The sequence below is a fragment of the Eleginops maclovinus genome, chromosome 20 (assembly GCF_036324505.1).
Source record: "Eleginops maclovinus isolate JMC-PN-2008 ecotype Puerto Natales chromosome 20, JC_Emac_rtc_rv5, whole genome shotgun sequence".
NCBI lineage: Eukaryota > Metazoa > Chordata > Actinopteri > Perciformes > Eleginopidae > Eleginops > Eleginops maclovinus.
In genome coordinates, this window is record NC_086368.1 from 12,677,851 (window position 1) to 12,695,586 (window position 17,736).

Consider the following 17,736-nt stretch of genomic DNA (forward strand, 5'->3'; position numbering starts at 1 on the left):
TAACCAGAAGTGAAAAGATACAGCGAATCCCATTCTAACATAAATTCACAATACATATACATAGTAATGCGTAGAAAGTAGAAATGCATTGATGTGTGTGACAATAGTAACTGTCCAAAAAAAATGCTTGCAACTTCTCTGAGAATACAACCCAAACTTGTATCTTACAACACAATACCCCATACATACTGTATATTCCTGGAGATTTGCCTAAATGTGTTCATGTACCAAAATAAATACATTTATATATGGGTTTTTTCCAACCTGTCCACATGGCTTGAATCCAATGCACCACAACGTAAGCTGCATAGAGTGGATCAGGGAAATGATTATCATTATGAAGTTATAACAACAAACATTATTACCTGCACATAAGACTTCAAGATTTGATATGGAGATGAGGTCCATTAGTGAATATATTAGTGTAATACATATTGCTACTATAATTATTGTTAGCCCTCCTGGCCCCAAAAATAAAAAAAGGGACATCAACTTGGTTTGTCAATGTAAATTGTATCATGAAAACTAGAGAGAGCAATGCTATTGCTTGGTTTGCACATCAATGTGTAAACATAAAAACCCAACACATGTATAATAGCCATAGTTTTTGTGAACATGCTTGATGATGGACTCAAAGGCTGCATAAGATGAATAGGTTGTAGTGCAAAAATATAAACAACAACAACAAAGAAGTTCCACAATCAAGAGTTCCAGAAAAAAAAGTAGTTCCAGAAGACAAGGGTTATTTTCACATTTATGAGTCGGTGATATGATCCAATTATATAATATTAATTATTCTGAGTACTTTTACTTTTAATATTTGAAGTACATTTCAACTCCACTTGTGTACCTTAATGTACATTCTGGATCCATGACTGCTCCTTGTAACTGAGCATGGTATCTCTACTTTCACTAGAGAAGAATGTTTCTCTAACTTCTGCCTGTGGTCCTGAGCTGCAGACTGAACTCCAGTCCTGGTTTTGTGTTGGATTTTACTGGCAAGGCGCAGCAATCTGCAGCATCCCCACACGTAGCCAGCCACACACACTGTCGGAGAAGCTGCTATGAAGTTACCATTAAAGTAAACAAAAACAATTATAGATAGATTATCCCAATTATTAGATAAGAACGCACTATATATAGACACAGCCATGTCCATACAAGTATTTTATAAACATATGCATGCAGTAATGACTTTATATAACTTAAACATGTCGCAGTAAATGCATTACTCACACAGAAAAAAGGCGAGGAATTTAAAATGTATCTTGCTAAGCTGTAGTGCATGTTAACTTTGAGGGGAAAACTGAGCAGCATGGTTCTTTTTTAAGAAAAACAAAAAGTGAACTTCCTGTTTCGGGGTGGTCCACAGACTGTGGAGAAAGGGAGGGAGGAGGAGAAGGGGGTGCGCATTCCCGCATTGGCTGTGCAACCAACTCCAGGGAGCTTTGAGGAACTCCATAGCCCGAACATGGGGTTCAATTCTGTCACTGTTCGCGTAAAGTGACTCTGAAGTAACAAATTATGGGAAAGCACTTCTGAGACAGGATAAAGTGTCGGTTTCTGTGAAGAATTCAGTCATCTCCATCCGAGCGCGTCTTGCCAAAAAGTCGAGAGAAAGTCGAGAAGGGAGGTTTTACTGGAAACTCAGACTCTCGCAGTCCTTGGACTCTCTGAGCCCCTCCAAGGACTCTGGGAATCAAGTCAAAAAGTTGCATGCTGAATGTCCCTGCATTGACCTGAGGTAAGCAACTGCTGATGATTCATTTTCTCTCTTGAAATCACAGGCAATCAGGATCTAATTTCGAGTGTATTCGTGGGTGGAAAGTTGTATTTCAATCATTCGGCACTGCTATATTCTTTGCGTACTTTCTGTAGTAAGAAAAAAACGTCTTATTAGTAAAGTCCTCTTTTGGCTTTATCTCTTCAGGGGATTGTGGGTGTTTTTTACGCATTGGAAGCGTTTTTCTAATTAATTAGGCTGTTTTACACTTCCTGTACACTGAAATTTGCAGTAATTGAGTTGCATACTTTTTTACTATCCGACCTAAATGTATTATACGCCAGTCTTTGTGGATTTCTTTCTCCTCATCCCAAAGTAGCGTTTGTACTGTGTTTTATATCCTATTGTGGAGCTGTGAAACATACGCCTGCAGAAACAGGTTTAGACATAAAAGAATGTACGCTTTCCTGTCTTTATACGTTTATCTCCCGGGGAAGTGTCTCTTTTAGGACTACAAGTATACGGTTTTAAAATCACACTGCATAGCCGAGGGTCTCGGGGCCACCCGAGAACAGCTGTTTCTTGTAACCTGAAATACTTGCCAATATCTTTTCCAAATGTGGGTTTCTGTCAGGGCACCCACACAACAACATCCTCACTGAGCACTGTGTGAGGTTCCAGGGGGGAGAAATCTCTCTGCAAAAGCCCTATCGATACATCTAAAAATGATGCACTGGATGAATATTTTGCTGCATTATGTGCTCACTTTTATGTAAATAAAACATGCATTGTGAAGCCTCGCTAATCCATCTCTTATCTGAGATATATTATTGAATCTAATCTAATTATCTCGCTAAGAGGTGACTGTAGCTAGTGTGGGTAGATTAGGGTGCTGGTCTTCATGCAGTGGCCCTGGACTGAAGAGCGTCAACACTGGACTCAATAGAAGAGCCAAACACTTATTTATTCCGAAGTGACAGTGAGAAGTGCTCAGCACACAAACTCACAACCTCACTAAACAGTATTTGCACAGACACACTCCTGGAGAGTGTATTTGTAAGCCACAAAAGGTTTTTAGTAGATCTAAAAATCCATGTTGGAAAGACAATGATTTATCTGGAATGTTTTTTTTTTTACTGAAATGGTGTCATATTAACCAAATGATCGTATTCTTTATTGTTTAAATAAATGACCACAAGGGTCAAAAAAGTATGGTCAGAGGTTGACAAATTGTGAAACTTAAGTTTCTGTGTTGAACACTGCCTTTTGTGAGTAGGAAATATATTATAATATACAATATTAATATGGATATTAACTTTGATTGCAGGCAATCAGAAAATAGTATAAAGTAAACAAGCACAAATTCAGCTTTTTACAGAGAAGCACCCAGGCCCCCCTCAAGGTTGAGAAGGGGGAGAGTTTTCGAGGTAGGAAAGTGCACTTGTCCTTTGGCCATGTGTGAAAAGCTCTGCAGGGGAGCTTCCTCACCCTCCCTGGTCTTTATCAAGTGTGTTAAGGCCAAAAGGCTCCTTAATGGGAATGCTCTTAAACAAATACACCATACAGGAAGCAACTGTCCCCCTATACAGTCACAGGAGAGGACTGATGGGCTTTATCACAACCATATCAGAGCCCTGATAAGTGAGTATCAGTCTGAATACAATTGAATTTAGTGGGCTAAATCCCTTTTTCTATTAGGTTAGTATGAACAAAAGTAGGTGGAGGATTGTAAGTTTAATCTGTAAGCTAAAGCAACATTTAAGATAGAGGCGATTTGAGGGATGACAGTTGTTCCTTAACAGACAAGCAAGTCCAAAATCTGGAAAATAAAATAGCTTAAACCGTAGCATTTTTTATAGCCCTATCTTGCGTTAACAATGTTACTTAATTTGAGTCCATTGTCCGTTTGTTGTGTGACACACTGGTACCCAAAGGCAGGCAACAAGTGGTGTGTTTTTGTCCAGATTCCATTTTGGTCCGCTCAGCAAGAAACATGCGTCACGTGATCCCTGCAATCCCCCCCTCACCAATCTTCCTCCTCCCCAACACCCTCCCACCTTCCAATGAGAGGGAGGTGAGGGGGGAGGGAGAGAGGGGGAGAAAGACCACCCTCACTGGGATCACAGCCCCTCAATCAGACCCTTTCACACCCTGTGAACCTGAAACAATCAGGGTTTAATAGCAGCTGTCTGTCTGTGCCGGCCCTGGCTAAAACCATGTAGGCTCACAGTGCGAAGCTGATCGGCTTCAGCCACGGAGAGAACAGAGCAGACAGGCCTGGGGATGCTCCAAAGGACACAGAAGACAGAGACACACAATCAAACACTTTTTCTCCGCCTTTATCCCCTGCTCCTCTTTTCTCTCCACATATTCTAGTTTTCCTCCCCATGTTTCAAGGCTCATAAAGAGATGCTCCACTCCCTCAGGTTGCCGGTGTCAGGGTCTGGTATTTGAAGGTTATTTGGGTTCAGTGGATTGAGTTTGTGTTGTTTTCACACTGCTGCAAGGCTTTATTCATGTTGTGTTTTGTCATTCATGGGCATTGAGAGCAGAGTAATCAATTTTTAAAGGTAGATGGTTGTGTTTACATTATTGCGCCAAACTTTATCCCATGGTGCAATTTGTACATCACAATTAATTAAGTTACACATTATGTACGCTGAAGATCATCTATTGGCATTTGTCTCATTAGGTAAGATTACACTACTGGTTTGAGAATCTCTATTCCTAGTCATATAACACATCTAATGATGCTTACATGAGAATGAATGACACCAGAGGCCAACGACATTAAACACTTTAGAAAGTTTGACTAGCATCAGCCAAAGGGCACACATAATAGAAGGGGGAAATGTTGCAGTCATGGGAAATATTCCAAAAAACATTGTTCACTGTCACTTAGAGCTTTCCCACCCATTAGAAAGGGTATTAGACAAATTGATCTGCAGGGGCCATCAGTTCAAAGCAATAGAAAAATGAGAGGTCAGCTGTAGGTGTAATTATTTTTAATGATAGGAAGTTAAGAGCTACAGTGGTGACTGGACATGCAGGAAATAAGAATCCCATACATTTCCACTAGTTTCCTGTCTTAAATAGACAAAATAAATGAGGGGAATAATTGCTGATTTCTTAAAATTAGGGGTTAGATTTGTTCATTGGCTAAGTCTATGTTGGAAGAATAATGCAGAATTTTCTGATGCTGGATAACGCTCAATGACAACTTTGAAAGTGTAAGGGTTATCAGAAAATTGTTGTTATGGTAAATAAAGGACAAGCAACCCAAACACTTGGTTACAAGAGATGGTGCTCCAAGAAATCTCTGATACAGCCGTTGTCTGTGGAATGACACGGAGAGCCCACTGGTTCCTGTATTTTTTGGGGAAAACAAAAAGCATACCGTAATGTACTGTAACAGGTTTATATGTAACATAAACTATTTTCTTCTATATCAAGATTAGATGCTATATATCCACTACCTCAACATAAACACTGTCTCCCAAAATACAATTTTCATATACTACTTATTTGCAAAAGAGAAAGCCTTTTTGTAGTAACATAATGCCAACTACATTACTTTTTATACTTTGTGAAGGGATTCAACGATTGAATGGTTTTCTATTAACAAAATATACTGTCAATTTTTGCAGCACAATATCCACATTTCAATACAGAGACATGAATAGGAATACAAGACACTTCTTTTGTCGTTTAATAATATTTGATAAAAAAAACACAATCAAACCCTTATCTTGATCAACAAGAATTAATGCTTGAATTAAATTTAGGATTTGATCTGGTCTCCAAAGCTGACTCACGTAGCACTTCCCTTTAAACCAAACACTGCAGAACAAAATTCAAGCAGCAAATACGTTTTCTCTAAAAAAAATGTTTGTGGCAATTTAGCATTGTACAAAGGTATTTTGAAGTAGAAATTATTTTGTTACTTTCATCCTTGTTACACTTTAGGCTCACTTCCTCCTGCACTGGCTCCTTACGTTGCCATGTAAATCATGAGATCAGCAGAATCAAACGTGAACATAATTCCTGAAGGATGCCAGATAGCAATTGATGGAAGGGAGCATCACAGGCAATGAAAGAATAGAGTACCAACTCAACAAGTCCTGATTCCCAGAAAAAAGTAATCTTGGGCTGATTAACCAGTCTTCCTGGTCCCTAATGTGGGAACACTTTGGTTTAACTCACTGCTCTAATGCCTTAATACTAGAGATGAAAGGTCAAGTCACATGTGGCGCAGCAGGCAGCAATAAGCATTCTGTTGGTGGAATCTAACAGAAAATGCAGTGTGTTTGCGTCTGCCTCAGGGAACATGTGTGTGCGTTTTATATAGATTTAAGGTTGCTGCTGACAGTAAAAGGCGGAGTCATTCCCGTCCCCGTCGTCCTGCCTCCTTCTTTGAATGAGGGTGGCGGTTTTTCATACATTTGTGTGTGTGCATGTGTGTTCAAACCGTTAGGCATGCTGACTGTTAACTATCATCTCATGTGGTTGATATTAGAAAATCAAACTAGTGCTAATAGGATCCAGGTGAGATTGTGAATTGCTCTCACATGCACCACCAACAACCCACACAGATACTTACTCATTCCTCACTGTTACTTTAGCTGCGTTAATAACAATGGGCCTGCGGTCGGGTTTTTCTTTGAGGAATGGTGGTCTGCTGTGGATGACAAAGGCGAAACATTAACAGCATGTGGAGTAGGCAGAGTAAAAAAAATGCTGTGATTTTGTTTGATAAAAGTAAACCAAACAGCTGCAGATCTAAACTGTGAGTGAATTTGTTGTGTGTTCATGCATCCGTATTATTTATATACTGTCAACATTTGGTACCTGAATGTGTGAGTGACTTTGGCCGCGTTTGTGTTTCAATGTGTGTGTTCTCTGCTGCTGATGACTCACGACGCACTGTCCTGTCGGCAGGCAGAAAGTTAAGAGGGGGCGGTGTTTGTTATTTCAGCAGGTTGCCATAGCCACGGTGCATTCGGGTGCTGCCATCATCGGTGTAATTACAACGCAAGTGTCTGACATTAGCTCTCCTCGCTGCCTGCGTCTCTCTGACGTCCACCAATGAACCAGTGTTTCCCTCATGCTGCCAGGGAGGGTCATCCTGAGAGTTGTGTCAGTTTTGAAGTCATTTCAGTTCAACATAAAAGAACAAGAAACATCTGGGTAAAATACTGCTCCTACTTTCTTCTCCCAAAAAATGCAATCACTCATTTTCCCATTAAGTGGAGGGGTAGATTACTTCTCTTGAACAGTTAGTATGTAAGTCACTAAACTTTCCAGCGCTGTTTGATGTGATAAGGTATTACATTTTACTGGTGAAATAGTTATGCCCAACTTCCAGAAAGTGAGAGACAGACAGCCAGAGGAAGGGAGATATTAATTTAGGAAAAGAGTGCAGAGGTGTATCCATGTTGCGTGTGTATGTGATGAGCCTCCAGGACAACAACTCTGTATGAAATGAGATAACATCAGTAGATCTTTGCTTGATACATGTTCTTGGGGAACACACAATTCCACACACTCGCCTGACAAACGCGCAGCAAGTATCTAAACATGAAGCAATGTAGATATTTGTAATTACTCATGTACTGGTATGCAGCGTATTTTAAGTGTAGATGTTAGATAGATGCAGCTGCACATGAGGGCATCTTTATGTTTGAAGTATTTATTATTATCTGCAACAGCACCAGTGTGAACCAGTAAGTGGGCTGATTATCATTACATCATTTTAGATAACAGGGCCAATTCAATACCTGAGTTTGAGTACTGATAGCAAAGCAATACTTTTTTAATGAAATTAAATTTGGAGACAAACATGAAGATGTTTTAACCTTTTGATTCATGTTATAAAATAGTACTCAATTCATCATTGTTAAAAATAGAGAAATTCCTATGAACTAACTAAATATAGTTTGATTTAGTTATTTTTACATGAGGAATATCTGGTCAAAGAAAAGGTCAACGAACAGACATTTCAGTCGAGTCACAGTATTAGAGGAGACTGGGCAGTGATACTGTGCAGATACCTATAAAATGTTGATTCAGGCAATCCCAAATAAAAAGGTGTGAGGAGGATTTTTTGTTTCAGCTATCTAAACATTACGTACATTTTTTGCAAATAGCTATTTTGGGTCTTTAAAAAATTGTAAAAGAAGTTCATGTACTTTTAGCCTAAATGTGACATACTTGTATCTATTCTAAATTAAAAAAAACAACATCTCTATTGTATTCCAGGATTATACAGTTAAAAAACAACAACTTAAACAATGGATGAGCTAAACCACATTGCTTCATACTGGATAATTATGAGGAAGGAATAGTTTGGTCAGCCTTCTAAAACCACCAAAAAAGATGAAGCTTTCTTTTTGTGTTTTCTTCTGCTCTTTTTGTTGCTTCTCGTCCAAATGTTTCCCGTACTGTATAAATCTCATACTTCCCATTCTGTCTCCTCCTCCTCCTCCGCAGCGTGGCCTCTTGCGTATTTCTCTATTCTTGTTTCCCTGCTCTGTAAGTAGGTAACAGTTGTGAGAATCTGCAGTGGCTGGCTGATGCCACGTTAACCAGATCAGATGCCATAACAGGAAGTCCTTCCACATGCATGGACGTAACACAGTGACACGCACAAGACTTACTAACAGTGCAAGCCAAATGCAGGCCCGTCTGTCACTGATACTCTGACATGAATCTGCTGTAGGTCAAAGGTAACTACACCCTCAGTCAAACAGTCTCATATTTACTACCTGACATGACAGTGCTCTCATCCGACTTTGTGTGGAAAGTGGCAAACTCTCACTGGTGACACAAACCTCGGCACCTTCATTTTGATTCACAAGGAACATCTGTTGATTGTTTTGCTAGCATAAACAATGCTAAATCTGAAACCAAGCTAAACTCATTGAGGTTTCAACTCAACTTGTTTTGTTGGTTTCCTGATAGTCTAAAGTAAAGTGATCTGACTGATTTCTCTTGTAGCATCTAATGTTGTTTACAGATATGTTCTCTGTGTTGTGGTGCCATAAAACGTAAATGGAAACTAGCAGTATAACTGTGTCTTGAAGCTGTGATTGAGAAATTAATTCCCTTCAGGAAACAATAAACAAGGAAGGTTGTAAGAGGTAATTAACTTAGTTTCAACAAAGCTTTGCTGACGTATCCTTTACAGTGGAGAGAAACTCATCATGGAGATTGTACAGTGACATGGGAAAAACACAGTTCCAGTGCATTTGACACATATTTGCAAACTCAATTAAGACTTAAGAAAATAATATTATTGGCACAAGTTGAGAAAGAGCTTTCCATTTTCATTAACAGTGGAATTTGTTGGAAAGGAAAGAAGGGCAAAAGAGAGTAAAGGGCGGACGAGAGAAACATTTCATAGTGAGTGTGGAGGAGGGAGAGAGAGAGAGATGCAGATTGTTTTAAATCCTCAGCGAGTCAGGCTCTCAAATTTATGCCCATGGGCTGCTTCTTGGGTGGGCTGCAGGGAGGGCGGTGCGCTAGCTGGAGCAGGGGAAAGTTGCCGACTCCAGACTGCTTGCCTTGCTCTGAAGCTTGGCTTTTCCTGCTGGAACACATTTACAACTCAACCATCCTGACTGGCTGACTGACTGCCTGGCCCTGCCCTGCTCGACTGACTCTGTCGCTTATTGAGCAACCACCATTTTCAATATTTTAGAGGTTTTATCTCTTTAATAGCGCCTTTCTCGTACAACAAAACTGTTCTTTTTCTGAAGTGACACTTCCCAGATTCCAAGCGTTAACTGATTTCCTCATACAAGTAGTTTGTCTTCCTGAAATAATTTTCGTCTCTACCCAAGAACTTAGATCAGATAAGGCATAATTCCATCTCCTCTGTATTTCATACCAGCAATAACTATTTGTTTTTTCTCAACTTCCAGCCATAAGGCCCTTTGTTATCATAGTGTAGATTCGGGCCTGATATACGTCATCGTCGTGGTGTCGGCTTAACATAAAGTGTTAGAAAAAGTCAATTGTAGAAAAAATCCTGTTGCAAAAATGTTTTCTAAATGAAAGATTAACAGCTTTTACATTTTTTAATTTAAGAAGTGATTACCTTGTTGCCTTAAACAATACAAACCAGATGAGTTCTTGTACTCAAACACTGAAAGCCTGTTCAGTGCTGAACTTCTTTAACTTCTTTAAAAGAACAGAGAGGTTTTCTCCGCCTCTCTGAATACACAGCGAGGGGATCACATCGACAGCATGTAAATCAGCCTCGCAGCCGTGCAATAATCTAAACTTCAAATTTAGTGGCTGGTGTGTCGGTTCACCAAGATAATGTGCTGACACACAAACAGACACAAATATTCCTGCATGCATGTACACAACAATAAGAGACCAGAAGGAAGTAAACAAGTTGCTTTAGGAAGAGCGGGGATCATTTATCTAATCATTTTAGTCAAGGCTTTCATCACAAAATTGTCTTTCATTGTTAAAAACACATTTTCCTTCAGGTTAAAACACAGCTTTGGAAAAGAAAAAAGAAAACTATGTGGGTGGACTTCTTCCTCCCAGCAGTCTCGGTTCATTCCAGCCTGTGTGTCTGGCTGCTTTGTGAGCTAATTCGCTCTGAAGGTATTACGGTTATTGGAAGGCTTGTAAACCATTAAGTCTTTATTTACAAGAGAAAGAAAAGAGGGTCTGGGTAAATGCGTGGGGGCGAGCTAGGTCTTGGTATGGGCGCTGACCCCACTGTAAGTGATCAGAACAACTGAATTTCTCTGCGCGAAGGACATCTGGTCCTATTTGCAGCTGGCTGCAGACCACTCCTCAATTACATAATTGTGCCCATTAATTACAAGGGGAGGGCCTTCATTTCCTGGTAGCCAATAACTAACAAACAGAGATCCAGTAAAGGAGGACTCTAACACACACATGATTATAGCATGTGTGGTGAAACATGAAACATGGCCTCCCATGTATTGAGCAGCCCAAGGTTAAAAAAGTCACACAGTGTATGCAGCAACATGCTGAGAAGAGCATGTGAACATCCATGGAAAACTTTATCTTTTATGTTAAAAGTTGATTTCAGCATAAAGCAGGAGGGAGGTGACACAGTGGTAACACAGCTGTTGGTTCAACACTTGTTCTTGATGTTAAAACTGCTTTTTGTTACGTCAGCATCATTAGACAGTGTTGTTGGCCACACACAAAGCTCCCTGCAGGTCATTTTTCTTGGAGAAGATGTGGAGAAACGGCTCACCTACGGGTTGTGTTTGGATGCAGGTGTGATGGCTGTGGTGGGTTTCACACCGATACTGTGCCACTGAGCAGAGCTGCTGTTTGAGCCGAAGGAGGATCTTTGGAGAAAATGGAAAAACTGATAAAAAATAATAATATAGGTCAAATTTTGTATCCTAATTTTAGTTTTGCGCTTGGCACAATGAAGCTCACTTAAAAGGACAGTTCTACAATCTTTTAGTTTCTTTATCTAATTATTCCTTGTGTCCCAACTGTGTACTAAACAAAATTTTCCAGCTGCAGTTCACAATTATATTCATTATTGATTAATCATTTTGTCTATAAAAAGTCAAAAAAAAGTTTCCACAGCCCAAGAAGAAATCTTCAAATATCCTGTTTTGTGTTAACAATACTCCCAAACTAAATACTATTAAAGGATGACAAAGAAAAATCAGAATGCATGCACCTTTGCATTAACAACGACTAAAGTGAATATTTGATTATACAAAATATTACTGGTTCCTTTTCTGTCAATCAGCTTATCAAATATTTGATTAATTGTTGCAGCTTCAAGCAATATTTAACCGGCCCTTTGGTCTGAAGGTGCAAAACGCTGTGAGTTGTGTGGTTCTCATGCCGGGAACTGACCTGCTGCTGCACTCAGCATGAAACAAATGTTGGAATGACAATGCGGCTGTCGCAGCTGTTGTTTTCTCAGGTCCAAAGCTGTTGTCCTCTCCTCCTCCTCCTGTACTCCCTTTTTTCTGATGCTCCTCCTGTCGTCATCCCTGTCCTCATGCCAGGGGGTGCAGAGTGTGATCGGCCTGTAGGACAGGAGCTCACACCTGCTAGCAGAAGTTTAAGGAGGGCGTGGGATAACGGAAGAGTAACTGGGGGGGAAAAGATACTGTCTTTCTGTGCATGTCTGAGGGAGACAGAGAGAGGGCAGCATGCAGTGAAAGGAAGAGGCTGTGAGAGAGAGTCTCTTGGTCTTTGGACTGCAGGAGGATCAAGGTACCATGCTGGGCATTTATGCCGGGGCTTATGGGACCCGACTCGGCTGAATACACAGAGGGTCAACAGGGATCCACGCTCACTTTTCTTTTCACACAGAGTACAGCGCTGTGTGTTCGCACTGTGATAGACCAGCGACCTGTGCAAACTGGTTCTCTGCCTTTTGCCCATTGCATGCTGGGAAATGCTCAACAGGATGAATGGATGAGAGATGCTGCCAGACAGAGTAGTGCATTTTCTTTGTAAATTATATAAGATCCTTACACAAACTAGGACCAACACATATTTTTTATAATTGACTAATTGTTTAAATTCATACATATTTCTTTAAATCTTTTCTTTATTGCTTTCTAAGGTGATAAATAACAACCCCCATATATAGTGGTAGTGGTAGTAGATCAATAGAACAAAAAACCCCAATTAGGATAAGTTTACATACTCAATTTTCCTGCACTGATGACAACTTTGATATGATCAATAACACTGGAAAAATAGAGAGGCAAGATAAGTGATAATATTCAGGGAAATAAATAGTGTGTTGTTTAACTGAAACCGTTATCCTCTAAGAACATTTGCAGAAGAATACACATGCAACTCTTGCTCTTCAATCTATCTCAGAAAGGGTGTGTATATATGGCGGGGTAGCACTAAATTCACATTCTCCTAAATGTGATGAGTCCGCAGCAGGTTGTGACTTTCTTGGACTTTCCCGGGCACTGATTGTTCCACCAGCAGTTAAACCACCTTTGTCCATCACTATGTTCCTGTTAGTTCTTTTCAGGACGAGAGAGGCAGTTGTTCTGCTGTGGCACATTTATTGGCCCTTATTAGCTAGCACCTGTAGTCCATTAAAAGCCCCGCTTTGCTTACTGCTGACGGACTGACAGATACATACTGTCTTTTGAGTTCTGTATTTTGGGATATGAGCGGAAATTTGTTTTGCGGTAGGGAACAATGGCTGGATGTTCAAAGTTTCAAACACTGAAACCCACAGGATCTTATTCAAAGGGTTATTTATCGACTCTTGTCTTCTACTGCAGCTGTGGAGCAGAAATGTGGTGAGCACTTGTGCGTGTCAATGTGTCTGTGTGAATGTTAAGTGCTGTGTGCGTGTGCTCGGGCATACAGTGGGAGAAGGGTCCCAGATGTTCATGTTGTGCAAGGCGGGAAGTTGTTGGTGATTTATCTGAAGCTATGGGTATTCGGGTCAATTAAGGACCATGTCAAATTCCCATTGACATCTGATATTGGTCATATTTTGATAACTAATGTGAACGGTCAAACAAAGTTAATAAAATATAAACAGTAAATCAGAATTGATCCAAAGGCTTGCCGTGTGCACTTATCTTAATCTAAGCAAGAAAGAGAATATGTGTATTTTTAGACAGCAAGACTCACAATAATAGCAAATCAGTCTTTAAGTCCAAAATTGAGTTTGTACTTAAAAACGTCATCGTATTGCATTATCTTTGAGTTATCTAATGGCTTGACTATGCAAATTGTTGATGAGACATACTCAAATGATTCACATAATTCTTCAAGTTCCTCCAAGTGTACATCCTCAACAGGTCACCTACAACAAATGCTCTTTGAATGCATATAATAATCACAAGTAACTTCAGTAGTACTAACACATGAATATATATATATATATATATATATATATATATTTATTATGTGTAATTGATCAGCCAGTGATTAGATCCCTTTGTATGTAGTTCCAGTTGGTGGGGAGTTGAGTCCTTGTGCCCCCCCCCCCTTCCTCCCTCGTCTTGTGTGTCCCAGCTCACACTCCAGCTTCCTGTGGGATAGAGCCAAGCCTGGGGGCAGAGAGATGTCTGTTTCCAACCAACGAGCTCTGTCACACATGCTCCAGCTTGTCAGGCTGAGTTTGTGTGAGCATGATTGGGTGTCACAGAGAGTGTGTGTGTGTATCTGTGTGTCTCTGGCTGTCTTCTTGTGCAAGTTTGTGTGTTTAGATGGTCAGAGATATGGGTATTTTCTCTCTGTGGGTGGAGCAGGCTGTCGAGGACATGATGAGAAGCTCACATTAGTTCTCTGAGGTCCAGGTTCATCCCAGGTTGCCTAAACACAACTTTATATTTGTGAGTTTTATCTCAGGGACAAGACACTGTGGAACATGTACTGTCTCTTGTTGAATTGGAAGATAAATAGTAGGTATGTGGTATATGATACTTGCAAGCAAACAATTACTAGCGCTGTTTATTAGTGTATGCATTTTAATTCACCTAACTGAGATAAACACAGGAAAGGCTTGCGTGGACTTTATTTGGCAATAGCTCATAGATAAGTTGCCAACTAGCCAAATTAAATATTAGGCAACTTGAGATTTAGTCTGTAGAAAAGTTACTTACGTTAATCTGAATTTAAATATTTTTAATTACAAGGCGGTATTTAGAAGGCGGTCTAATCAAAACAATGGTCAAATTATCTAAAGTCCTCTGTAAATTAATTCAGCATTTTTTTCTTGGGGGGAATCTGTTCAGTACTGTCATTTCACAGTCAGGGCTCTGGCATGTTTATGTGGTTCCACATCATGCCTGATCAGTGACAGGCAGCATGTAAGGAGACAGTCTGCGGTGCACAAACATCATTTCTGTGTAAGTAGAGCTACGTGTCTTAAAGTTAAACCTTTTAGACACACACACACACACACACACACACACACACACACACACACACACACACACACACACACACACACACACACACACACACACACACACACACACACACAAAAACACACACACACACCTACTTTACCTCAGTGCGTTTTCCCCCGCTTGTCGGTCATCAGGGCAGACTGGTGGCATGCCTGAGGCGTGTGGCTTACCACCATGTCATTGCCTGGAGGGCTCTCACTTTCTGTTGTCACCTATGCACACAGACACACATAAACATGACATTAGAAGAACACATTTAATACAGTATGCTATGAGGCAAACATTTATGTGAATATCCTTTCTCTGACTGTTTTAAATTTGCAATATTAAACCTAGTAAATTCAGATTCGAGCTGTGATTGTTTTGCCATTGGACTTTTACAGTACTCTGGATGCTTATTCAGTTATCAGACAGGCATGTTAAATTAGCATCACATTTACATAAAGAAAAGCATGTGTAAATGGAGCTTAGCTAATTATTTTGCATATACATTTGTTATAATGCTTCAAAAATCAAGGTTGTAACTGTAAGGGATTTATATTTAATGTGAAACTGTGATATGTGTAAGAACCAGGGTTACTGGCAGTTAGACTATGCAGAATGTGTACGTACACATGTACACGCATAAATTCACACACTCATCTTTCCAAATACAACCCTCTCATGCACCCATAGGTCAACAAGGGAGTTGTTTAACCTCAGCCAAGTGGGGTTTGGGAGTTGAGGGGAAGTGAAATTAGCCAGTAGAAGATAATTCACTGATCCATCCTCTCCTCTCCGTAAACACATTGAAGAGCAAACGTTTTTAACTTGGAGTGTTAGCGCCAGAGCTCTTCTGCTAACTGACCCGGGGCTCTGAAGAGCTGCACATAACAGGCGCCCACATTGGCTTTTGTGTGCAGGAGGGTCTTTACATAACCAAGCACATTGTCTAGCAACCAGCCCGCTACTGAAGGGCCTTGTAAATGGAGGAGGGGGTCTGCTTGAGTGGAGGCCAGTAGCCGGGTTGAGAGGCTAGTGGAGCTAAGCTAGATCATGACTGAAGGCCAGTTTGTTAGGGTTATGGTTATGCCCCTAAAGCACTGATGCAATAAGCTCCCTCAGAAGCATAGCATAAGTTGGTTTTAATATAAATTAGAAACAAAAATCTAAAAAAGTAAGCCTGCTTGGTGTCTGAAAGGGTTTCTGAAAAGGTGTCGAAAGGTGTCTGAAAGCCTCATGTCATACTTTTCATGAAAAATTCCCATTTTTGCCAAACTAAATGAATTCTTAGTTACCTAACACCCCTCACTATGCTCCTAACCCTATACCTCCACAAAGCCCGGCCTTCTTCACCCTGTTTCCAGAGTTTGGGTCTGAGCCAGAATTCCCTTGGACCTGCCCAGGATGTTGAGGTATATTTTTCCTCCCCGCTCACGGCGATTCATTTTTTCAAGATGTTTTCTTTTGGCAGAAATGAAATGTTTGCATGTCTCTCTCATTGCACCGGAACACACCCTTAAGAATACATTAAATAAATACGTTCTGCTGTTGTTTAAAACTTTTTTAGTGGGGGATCTTGCTACAGGAAGGAAAATAACTAAATTCTGATGATTATTATACATATAAAATTATTATATCATAATTAATTATTACAAGTTTTTACATCTTGCTACATTCTACATGAATATCAGTGTTTACTAAATTAAACTGCAGTTACTTTGCTACCATTCTGCTGGATTCTTTTCCATCATCCAGGTATCACTGTATGAAAAAAGTATTTATGTCTTAAAAAAAACATCCGTTTGACTAACACCAATTGTGCTCACATGGTTGCGTCAGTCATTTGTGGCAACACAACAGGTTCCCAATTGTAACTGTGATTTTGACGCAGCGACTCATTATCAGCTCCACACTTCGGCTTAGATCAGATGATGATGACCCATTTATCACCGACACTTGATGCCCCTGTCATTCTTAACAGCTCCCTGCCAGGACAGAGGAAGCTTTTACTGCTGGTCCCGAGATGTTACTATTGTCTCCCAATACACAAAGACAAGGTGTCCTGATGGCCCCTGATGGCCCCTGCGTGAGTCTCTGGACGGCCCCTAGTCGCACCATTGAGGGTTTTCTCGCTATTGTCACCCCGGCTGCAATCACGGGGCATGTCCAGAGTAAGGAGATGGAGGGAGGAGGGGTGGATGTGGCTTGTATGGGTGCTTTGAAAAGATGTGTGAAATAGGAGTATAGGTATTAAGGGTCTTGGCTCAGTCGGGGGTCTATTGTGCTGAAGGCTGAGCCCCCTACTGGCATCCATGATCTCTTTCCATTGACACAGAAGCTCTGCTCAGCTCCCTGTGTGTTTTTTGTTAACCTCTTTCTCACTACTTCATCGCCCTCCCTCGCTTTCTCTCACTCCCTTGTTTCTTTACCTGCCTTCTTCAACTTTCTTTTTGCTCTGCAGTCACAGCAAGAGAGTCTGGAGAGTCCTTTCCTCTCCAGATTGGGTTAACTGGATTCACACTGATGCGTTTTATGGCTGTGAATGGCAACCATGACAGGTGAACTGCTACTGTATTTATGTATTTTAGGGAGGATGTAAGACACACACTCTGGCTTTATATTTTGGAAACCCTAAATATTAACTCAAATCTACTCAGCAGAATCCAATCAGTCACCAACAAAACTCAAAACTACAAATAGTAGTTCTGAGGAAAACTGTTCTTGTTTCAACATGAATTCCATTAAGCTAAGCAAATACAGTTTTGTTTTTTTAGGTATAGAAACAACATAAAAGTGCTGAGCTAAAGAATCCGGCCGACAGACAAACATGTGTACACAATAATTTTTGCATTGATTTAAAGGATCCTCTTCTCTTTCTAATCTATCCTTTCTTCCCGTTACCCACACAATGTGCTGGGGATGATTCAGACGCAGGTTGTGAGCGTGTTTCGGACAGATTGTGAATGTGTGTACATACACCTATTTGCACAGCGTTAACCAGCTTGTGTGAGGCCAACAGGAGTCGTGCGATTGTCAATAGTAGAAGTCAATAAAAACCCGTCATTGACAAAGAGAGAACAAACAGTCATGATTTGTTCAGGATTTCCT

General features: G+C 40.4%; 1 protein-coding gene across 1 annotated transcript in view; it reads left to right on the plus strand.

Moving 5' to 3' along the window:
- Positions 1-1,450: 1,450 nt before the first annotated feature.
- The window catches only part of gli1 (GLI family zinc finger 1), a 48,609-nt gene continuing 32,323 nt past the window's right edge, over positions 1,451-17,736 (plus strand). Inside the window, exon 1 of the mRNA XM_063912084.1 lies at positions 1,451-1,744. The gene's annotated coding sequence lies outside the window, so the exon portion shown is untranslated. The remainder of the gene's footprint in view (positions 1,745-17,736) is intronic.